At 38.8% G+C, this 10,998-nt stretch overlaps 1 pseudogene; it reads left to right on the top strand.

The window, feature by feature from the left end:
- Positions 1-3,519: 3,519 nt before the first annotated feature.
- Positions 3,520-8,103, top strand: LOC109250425 (60S ribosomal protein L28-like; annotated as a pseudogene).
- Positions 8,104-10,998: the final 2,895 nt, after the last annotated feature.

Here is a 10,998-nt window from a genome sequence, read left to right as displayed (position 1 = left end):
TTTAAAGATGTAAAGGTACAATAAATAAACTTCCAAAATAGAAAGCACCAGGACAAATGTGTTCACCGGTGAGTTCTGTACAGTATTTAAGGAGGAAATTACACCAGTACAACATCTTCCAGAGAATAGAAGCAGAGGCGGTGCTTCCTAACTCCTTGTATAAGGCCTGAATTATCATAATGCCAGAAGCATACAATGATATTACAACAAAATAAAACTACAGACAAATACGTCTCATGACCTTAGAGGCAAAAATGCTCAACAAAATGTTAGCAAATACAATCCAAACAAAGAAAATTATACACCTTTATCAAGTGGGACTTATTCCGGATGTATAAGGATGATTCAGTTTTCTAAAATCAATCCATCACATTAACAAACTAAAAAGTTAAAATCGCATGATCATATTAATAGATACAGAAAGAGCATTTCTCAAAATCCAACACTCATTCATGATAAAATCTCAGTAAACTTGGAAGGAAGGCAAAATTTGTCAACTTGAGAAAGACTTCAGAAAGACCTATATAGGTCATATCACATTGAATGGTGAGAAATTTGAAGCTTTCCCACTAAGATGAGGTTCAAGGCAAGGATACCGCCTCTCACCACTCCTTTCCAATGGTATTGGAAGTCTTTGCTAATATGGTAATGCAAGATAAAGGAACAAAGTGTATAGAGATTCAGAATGGAGACATAAAACTTCTCATGGTTCATTTTTGCACAAAATGCAAAATAACCAACAAAAATTCTTGAAACTAGTAAGGGATTATAGGAAGGTTAATACATTTCCTAGGTCAGTTATTTTCCTAGCTACCAACAATGAACAAGTGGAACCTGAAACTGAAAACACAATCTCATTTACATGAGCACCCCCAAAACTGAAACACTGAGGTATAAATCTAACAATTTATGCGAGATCTACGTAAGGAAAATTAGAGAACTGGTTAATATTGAGAGTTAAATGGGTAGTTTGTGTTATTAGATGGGAATAGTAATTATTGCCAAGATGTCATTTTCTTCCAAAATGACGTATAGATTTGTGATAATCCGAATTATAAACCCAGAAAGTTACTTTTTGTGGATATTGAAAAGCTGGTTCTGAAGTTTACAGGGAGAGTGAAAATACCCACAGGAGCCAACATGACATTGCAATTGAAGAACAAAGCTGGAAGTCTGACACTGCCTTTTAGACTTAATATAAAGGTAATCAAGAAAGTGTGGTGTTGGCATTAGAATAGGTAAATAGATCAACGTAACAGAATGAAGAGCCCAGAAGTATACCCCCATAAATATGGTCAGCTGATCTTTGACAAAAGAGCAAAGGCACAACAAAATGGAGGCAAGGTAGTGTCTCCAACAAATGGTGCTGGGACAAGTGGACATCCACTTGGACAAAATCTACACACAGACCTTACACCTGTCACGACAATTAACTCCACATGGTTCATAGAACTAAATGTAAAACGCAAAACTCCTGGAAGATATCACAGGAGGAAACCTAGGTGACTTTGAGTCTGATGATGCCTTTTTAGATACAACACCAAAGACATTTATGAAACAAAGAAGCTGCAATTCATTAAAACCAAAAATTTTTGCACTTTAAAGTACCCAGAGAATAAACAGGGAGAAAAACATTTGCAAACAACACATGATAAAGTATTTTTATCCAAACTGTACCAAGAGCTCTTAAAACTCAATTTGAAAACATAACAACCCTGTAAAAAATGGGACAAAGGCACCTCACAAAGAAGGTATGTGATTGGCAAATCACATCAAAAGGCGGTCCACGTCCCGTATCATCCGAGAAACGCAGATCGAACCAGCGGTGAGCTCCTGCGTGCCCATTAGAATGGCAAAAATCTGGAACACGGACGACACCAAGTGTGGTCAGGATGTGGAGCAATGAGAACTTTAATTCACTGCTAGCGGAAATGAAAAATGGCACAACTTTAGAAGAGAGTTTGGTGGTTTCATACAAATCTAAACTGGTGGTTGGTGTAGGATCCAGCAATTAACGCTCCTTTGTATTTACACAAAAGATTTGAAAACTCTCTTTGTAGGGGGAAAAAAACTGCACACAGATGTTTATAGCAGTTTTATATCTCATTGCTAAAACTTGGAAGCAACCAAAATGCTCTGTAGTACAGACAGTGAGCTCTCAGGCATTGAAAATACGGTAAACAGCCTCTTGTACATATCACTAGGTTTAAGAAACCAATCTACAAAGGCTACATACCACGTGATTTCAACCACACGACAATTTTGGAAGTGGCAAAAGTATGGATACGGTAAATTAGCGGTTACTGTGGGAGGGAGGGCATGAATAGACAGAAAACGGGATTTTTAGGGCAGTCAAAATACCTTGCATGATATCATTATGAGTTTGTTCCAACCCATACAATGAATGTAGAAGACTGAGAATGAACCATCGTCATCATCATATAAACTATGGGTGATCGTGATGTGTTCACGTTAGGTTTATCAATTGTAACAAGTGTACTATTTGGTGAGAGGCATTCATCATGGGGGGTGCCCTGCATGTGTGCAGGGTGTATATGGGAATTCTCTGTACCTCCCTCAATTTCGTTTTAAACCTAAAAGCCCTCTGAGAAATGTCTTTAAAATGAGAAAAAAAAAATAGTAAAAATATATTTTTAAAATACACAATTTATAATTTTACCAACATGATGTTAGATTTAAGAAAAGTGTAAATTCTCTTAGGGCAGTATTATTAAAACTGGGTGAAATTAAATCAGGTGGAAATAAATGGAAATTAAGGTTCACTGTCAACATCAATATTGTAAAGATGTCAATTTTCTGCAAATGTATAGGATCAGTGCATTCACCATAAACTCCCACTTTTTTTTGTAACAACCAAATTATAAAATGTATATTGAAGTTCAGAGATCCACTAACAGCACACTCTTAAAAGAAGGTAGGTAGATTTTGTCTTCTAGACATCAGGCTCATTTAAAGCCTTTGATCATTCAGACAGTGTGGCCTGTTCACAGAGAAAAAAAAACAATGAAATAGAATAGAGCCCCACAAAATACCCTTGCACATATGCACGTTTGGATTTTAATTGCAGAATCATGTGAAAAGATGTTCATTTCCATGAGTTGAGCTCGGATGGTTAGATATCCGTTTCAAAAATGAGAAAAGTATAACCCTACCTCACACAACATGCAAATATCCAGTCCACTTAAGTTGTAGACCTAAATGCAAAGGCAGGACTATGCATCTTTTAGATGAAAACAGTGATATTCATAGCCATTAAATAGTTTTTGAAATAGGACTTTAGAATAAAGAAAAGGGCAATTGAGAAAAATGCACACTCCTCTGTTTTTGGATGGAATGTTCTGAATGTCTGTTCGATTTATCTCGTCAAATGTGTTAGTCAAAACCACCTTTTCTGTGTTATCTGTGTGGATGATGTATCCATTGCTCTAAGTGGGGTGCAAATGTCCCCTATTATTACTGCTCTTTCCGTCTCCCAACGCCACAGTGAGAGGGATGGCTATGTCTGCCCAACTGCAGTGGATGGTCATGCAAAACTGCCCCGCCCTCCTGATCTAGAGGATCCAGCAGACATACGGCACCGAACCCAATAACCTGAAGGCTCACAACTCCTGCTACAATGGGCTGATTATCACCACAAGACTGTGGGCATGGAGCCGGTGGCCAACACCGAAGGTGTAGTGGTGGTCATGGAGCCACGATGTGGCCAGCGAAAACTTACCACCTCCTCCATGTGGACCACCATTAATGAGAAAGCCTGGGCCACCCTCAGCAGCATCAGGCACATGATCCCCAAGAAGGAGTACTGCCCAGATCCGCCATTCAGAAAGCCAGTGCCATCCTGTACAGCCAGAAGCCTATCATGGTGAAGAGGAAGCAGGTGGCCCCACTAAGAGCTCCTGATCACCTGCCCCCACACCCCCAAATCCAAAGCAATAAAGATGTCAACCACCTCAAAGAAAATACCCCCTATTTTTATTGGGCTACTGTCAATTTCTTCCTTTATGTATGTTAATAGTTTATATATTTAAGTGCTTTCATGTTGGGTGTATAAATATTTACAATTGTTACATCCTCTCGTTGGATTACTTCCTTTATCCTCATGTAGCGTCCTTTTTTGTTTCCTATTACAGTCTTTGTCTTAAAGTGTGTTTTATTTGATATAAATGTTGCTACCTCAGCTTTCTTTTCACTTGCATTTGCATGGTAAGTGTTTTTATATGCCTTCACTTTCAATCTGAATGTCTTTAGTCTGAAGTTTCTCTTGTAGGCAGCATATAGATGAGTCTTGTTTTTTATCTGTTCCGTGACCCTATGTCTTTTGATTGGAGAATTTATTTTATTTATGTTCAAAGTCATTATTGATAGGTAGGTATGTACTTACTGCCATTTTGTTACCTGTTTTACAGTTGTTTTTGTAGTTTTTTTTTTTTTTTTTTTTTTTTTTGTCCTATGCTCTTCCCTTGTAGTTTAATGGCTTTCTTTAGTGATATGCTTGGATTTTTTCTTTGTTTTTTTTGTGTATCTATCAAAAGTTTTTGATTTGTGGTCACCATTAGGCTCACTAATAATATTTTATGCATGTGGTGGTCTATATTAAGTTGATGGCCACTTAAGTTTGAACCCATTCTAAAAGCACTAAGTTTTACTCTCCCCTCACATTTTATGTATATGATTCATAAATACATATATGATACATCAAAAGAAACCATCAACAAAACCAAAAAGCAGCCTACTGAGTGGGAGAAGAGATTTGCAAATGATACATCTGATAAAGGGTTCATATCCAAAACATATAAAGAATTTGTCCAACACGACACCAAAAAACCCAAATAATGCAACTAGAAACAGGCGGAGGTACTGTATAGACTTTTTTTTTTTTTTACAAAGACCTAACAGGTGGCCCACAGACCCATGAAATGATGTTCAACATCACTAGTCATCACAGAAATACAAATGGAAACCACTGAGATATCACCTGTGAGAATGGCTAAACTTAACAACCCGAACAACAGGGTGCCTGGGTGGCTCAGTAGGTTAAGTGTTCGACTCTCGATTTTGGCTCCAGTCATGATTTCACAGTTCTTGAGCTCAGGCCCCACGTCGGGCTCTGCACTGGCAGTGTGGACCCTGCTTGGGATTCTCTCTCTTCTTCTCTCCCTGCCGCTCCCCTGCCCCCTCTCTCAAAATAAGTAAATAATTTAAAAAATAACTTAGTTTAAGATGTGGAGAAAAAGGAACCCTCATGCACTGTTGGTAGGAATGTAAGTTGGGGGAGGCACTTTGGACAACAGTATGGAGGTTCCTCAGAAAATTAAAAATAGAATTACCATAGGATCCAGTAATTCCACTACTGTTTATTTACCTAAAGAGAACAAAAACACAAATTCGAAAAGGTTCGTGCACCCTTGCATTATTTACAATAGCCAAGACAGAGAAGCAAACCAGTATCCATCAGTAGATGAATGGAAAAGGAAGTGGTGTGCGTGTGTGTGTGTGTGTGTGTGTGTGTACATGTGTATATACATGTGTGTATGTACACACACAATGGAATATTACTCAGCTATAAAAAATGAAATCTTGCCATTGGGAACAATATGGATAGACCTAGAGGGTACAAATCTAAGTGAAATAAGTCAGACAAAGAAATACCGTAAGATTTCACTTGTGTGGAAAACAAAATGAACAAAAAATGAGAGAAAAAATAGACTTCTAGAGGGAAGCTGGTGAAAATGTCCACATTAAAGAACTTCTCTTTAGCAAAACATACAAATGAAAATGAAAAAAGACAATGGAATGAAGTACTTGCTGAACATACATAATCAACAAAGACTCTTAATCAGAATATATTTTATTTATTGATTTTAAATATTTTTAAAATATTTATTTTTGAGAGACAGAATGTGAGCAGGGGAGGGCCGGGGGGGGGGGGCGGGGGACACAGAATAGGAAGCAGGCTCGAGGCTCTAAGCTGTCAGCGCAGAGCCCGACGTGGGCCTCAAACCCACAAACCGTGAGATCATGACCTGAGCTGGAGTCGGACACTCAACCGACTGAGCCACCCAGGCGCCCCCAGAATATATTTAAAAAAAATACAATTCAGTGGGTTATCTGGGTGGCTCAGTTTAAGTGTCTGACTCTTGATTTTGGCTCAGATCATGATTTCGTGGTTCCATGGGATCAAGCCCCGCGTCAGGCACTATGCTGGCAGTGTGGAAATTAAAGCATTTATATTGAAGTTATCCTGGCTATGGAGCAAAGAGAAATCTCATACACTTATGGTAGGATGAGAAGTTGCTACAACTTGGGAAAAGGGAAGGTACACCTGCACTATGACCATAAATTGCACTCCTTGCTATAGGCCTGGGGTAATTCTAGTAAATGTATACATCAGGCTACATCTGCAAAAATGTTCATATCAGTAGTATATTTAATACTTAAGCTGCAGAATACAAAACAACGAGGGCTGAGTATATTTATATAATGGCATACTATACAGCTCTGAAAATAAATGGCCTGTACCTATTTCGAATAGTATGGTAAATCTTGCATCCACAATCTTAAGCATTGTGTTGAATGGAAAAACAGTTATTGTGTATTTTTAATAATTCCATTCATGTCGTTAAGAAATAAACTAATGCAAGCAATATATATGTATATATTTAAATTTATTTGAGGGATATATATGTATGTTGATTGGATCCTGTCAGTACTTTCTTTTTTTGACTCAGGTGGCACTACTATGTATCCTCTTTATAATTGTCTTGTATATACGTATGTGCTTTCTGTGCTTATGTTCCCTGGTAAGAAAATTAATATTATGTATTTATCAATTGGATGTCCTTAAAACTAGAAAATGCCTCGAGATTTTTTCTCTCATCTTTTATTCCAAGTCGTTCATAAGCGTTTGCTCAAAGAAATATAGATCAAGGGGCGCCTGGGTGGCTCAGTCGGTTAAGCGTCTGACCCTTGATGTCGGCCCAGGTCATGAATCTCACGGTTTGGGAGTGTGAGGCCCGCGTCAGGCTCTGTGCTGACAGTGTGGAGCCTGCTTGGGATTCTCTCTCTGTGTCCCTCCCCCATTCACACTCACTCTCTCTGAAGACAAACTTAAAAGAACTGTAGGTCAAATATTAATATCAAGTAAATGGTTAACATTTTTGATAAGCAGGTGCCGTTCTTTGTTTCTTCATCGTTTCTGTACAGCCTACGGTGAAATAAGTACAAATTTTTTGAAATGCAAGGTAACCAAAGATACAGTGGTGGGTGCTGATAATATAATTTTCCAGTCAACTCCGTTTTTATAATAGTATATGCATTTATCTCAAGGAACCTTGGCTTTTAAGCTGTTTGCTTTTGAAAAAAGATCTCAGGAAATCTATCTGTGCTCTTGAATATGATTTGAATGTGGAGTCTGTGTACCGCAAAGGAAAAATAAGTGTGTATATACACACGTACTTATACTGTCGTATAAGCCTGCAGATACCATTAGATGTTTTTGGCCCATGGAAAAGAAATCTTAATGGTCTTACTGGCACATTACCAGGAATTGAAGCCATCTTACTATTGCAAGACTTATGCCGCTGTGGTGATAACAGTGACAATAGAACATGAACCGTATTTTGCCAAAAAAAAGTTGCTTTCAACTGAAACATTTTCCACAAAGGTGTTTTGTTTTGTTTTTGTTTTGTTTTTAATTAGAACGAACGCATCGTCCAGTATACAGGCTTACAAATCAGTTATTTGGCAATGGGCTGGGGTCGGCACCTGCCAAACGTCTTAGGTTCAGAGTGAAGTAAAGGTAAATGCGAATGAAAGCCCATTCGATCTGTTGCTAGACCTTATCTTCCTAGTTTACAAACGCAACGCTTTGCTCTTCAAAAAACGCCAATTGGCATTGTAATGGCAAAATAGACCTTGGAAAAGAAAGAAACGTCCTTTTGGAAATTCTCTCCTGACCATGGGGAGGAGACCAGGGAGAGAGTGACGGCAGGCTGCATGCAGCGAAGCGAGCAAAAACCAGGAGTAGGCACTGCTGCCTCGACCCTTCCGAACGAGCAGTGCACCGCTGCATCACCCGGGTAAAATCAAGTTTCGGTTCCTGATATTTGTGATCTCGCATTATGTGCCCTCAAAAGAAAGTTGACCTTTCATAGCTCTTCTTAGAAGAAGACTGCCTCTGGGGTTGCTCACTTAGAAAAGTTTGACGACGTTTGAAAGGAACCGAATACTTTAAAGTGTGAACGTTTTATGTATTAGAAGCAATCTTTAATTTCAGAACCGTCACCTGCTTGCTAAAAATAGGGGCTCCTAGCAAGAGAGCATCTCATTGAATGTAATTTCTATTGGTGTATTTTTAGCACACGCTGTGAGAAGTTGACTAATGGGGGAACTTTAAACGTGTATTTTAAGGATGGGAAAATTTCAGGAGTCTTAATTCTGAGAAGAATTCCCAAGCATTATGCTGTTAGGTGGGCAAAATGAAAGTATAACTCTCACCTCCAAAAGATACTTCGGAGTCATTTCAATCAACATCTCTTTTGTTGAACCCGGTGGTACTGGCTGCATGATTTCTATATCTGGAACTTGGAATACGTATTAAAGACCTAGGGGAGAAAGTGAAGCTGTCGCTTTTCCAGTTTTAGCTCCAGTTACATAGTATACTTTCGATAACATCTTTAAAAAGATATTTTAGGGGCATTTGTGAAATTGCTTAAGGTAATTAATTCAAGTTCAAATTAGAAAATGAACTCATCAGGGACATTTCTCAGGAAAGAATTCCTTCAGAGTACAGCATGTCTGAGAGGAGATATTTTGGGATTGCAGGTGATTGGATACTCTCAGAAACATAAAGTGATGTTTATGCATATATTTATATAAAGCTATCCCTTTCTCATTTGCCGAAGAAGTTTCTTCTTTCCTCCTGCCTCCTTCCCACACTCCCCCCGCCCCATGTAGTGTCCAAAATGCTGTTGAGCTCAGCAAACCTCCTCATCAGATTAATCTACACCTCTTCCTGCAGACGCGGACGAGTGCCTGGGGCAGGCTGGCACCCACCAGGGCGCCCTGAGGTGACCCCGCATTTGTCTCCACCACAGCTGAGTGGTGTGCCTTCCAAAAGGTAGCTGTGTATGTTCATGACCCTGATCATACCGCTTCTACTTAGTATCGCAGTTATCTAATTTAAGTAAATATGATGTATGCGGAAGACCCATGAATTGGAAAGGTTTCTATGGAAAAACGAGAGGAGTATCTTAAAAAGAGTACAAAGATGACTCATTAAGACACGAGTTGTCAAATTAGATATGGGAGGAGAAAAGTATAAAATATTGAGAGAAATTACAAAAGCGTCTAAGTATTACATGCAGCCTTCTACACAAGTTTCTAGGTTCCCTTTAAAGAAGCAGAAACTGAAAATGGTAATATTTGCATTATGGCTGAGACTTCTGCAGTAAAGGCCCTGACACTCGACAACATGTCCGAAGAAGCCCTTAGCCCCCATCAAATTTGGAAAAATTTGATTTTTTAAATGTTTAACATAGGAGTTTATTTCTTGGTCAATCTATATTTGTTTTGTAAACGATGCTGGTTCAGTCAGCTTTCAGGTAAGCAAGCAGTTACTGTTATTTGCAAGAAGGAACATGGGATGTGGGAAATGGCACTGTGCATCCCTACCTAGTTAGTTCTCGATGGATTTGTAGGGTGACACTTAATTTGCTGGAATGTAGTTTTAGCAGGAAAAGGAGTTCAGAAAGTCCACGCGACAGAGGAGATGCGTAGCGAAGCCAGTTTACAAGAGGGATAAATTACAGCAGGTGTCAGTCGTTATTGTCTGGTAATCAAACCGCACTCTGGTAAGGTGCCAGTGTGCATAAAATTATGCTAAGAAATATACTGAAATTTCCTCAAGGACTGGAAGAGAAAAAGTAATAGAGAATTCTTTGATTTGCTGCGTGAGGCTTGTCACGTCTTTGTTTCCCTAGACATGATATTTGAAACCTTTTCCTAATATTCAGTAGACAGAGAAATAGCACATGTAACACCACACAGGAAGAAACCCTGAATTGTACGTGAATGAGCACACCAGTATTTCCTTTGTCAATAGCATGTCATTTGGGGGAGATTAGGCTAGACAGAAGAATATAACTGGTGGGGAGTCTGGGGGAGACCCAAGCGCAAAAGTAGATGTTTCTTGAGCAACCCCGAAAGGCTCTGTAATGAAGACGGGTCTAGAGGGGGAATAACCAAGAGAGGCACGATATGTTTTTTTCTATTCGGTTAGGGATCCGCTCTTTGGTTCTAAGCGTAGACCACAAACCATTGCACTTGTTCCCTCTTGGCAAAGATAGACAAAATGCATAAAGATTCATGGGAAATTTGGATCGTTAAACAAGCAAAGAATATGTTTTCCTGAAATCTTCTTTTGAATACTTCTTTTCCTCCAGTAGAAATCTAGTTATAAAGGAAAACTGCTATGTTCTAATAGACTTCTACAAAGGGAGGGAAAGAAATTTCTACTTGGAATTCCAGGCACTTTTAAAATTTGACGGATTACCGATCATGAAACAGAATGTCACATAGCCATTTTAGGTGGAACCTTTTCTTAGAAATTAAAAATTCTGTGAGTTTCATGAGTATCCAATGTAGATATTCCGTAAATGACAAGATTTGGATTCTGCAACAGGTTTAATCTTTTGAGTTTTTTAATGTTACGGGACCTTGGAAGCAGGCTGATTCTGAGATAAAAATAATCATAGTCCTAATATTGAAGTTTAACACTGAATTCTTACCTTCCAACAAACTATCTTGCTATGTTTAGCTCAAGCCTATTGCTATGACCACCGTGGTATACTTGCATAAATTATTTAAACTCTCTTAATTACATAATTCCACAAGGACAGCATGGATTCCTTTTAGAGCAAGAAGGTAGGAAAAGAGACTTCAGCCCTCCCCGCCCCGCCAAAGAAAACGCTACTTGTA

The sequence above is a fragment of the Panthera pardus genome, unplaced genomic scaffold (genome assembly GCF_024362965.1).
Source record: "Panthera pardus isolate Hobbes unplaced genomic scaffold, ASM2436296v1 HiC_scaffold_27, whole genome shotgun sequence".
NCBI classification, from domain to species: domain Eukaryota; kingdom Metazoa; phylum Chordata; class Mammalia; order Carnivora; family Felidae; genus Panthera; species Panthera pardus.
Note: the sequence above shows the minus strand (reverse complement) of the source record. Positions and strands in the feature narration are given on the sequence as shown.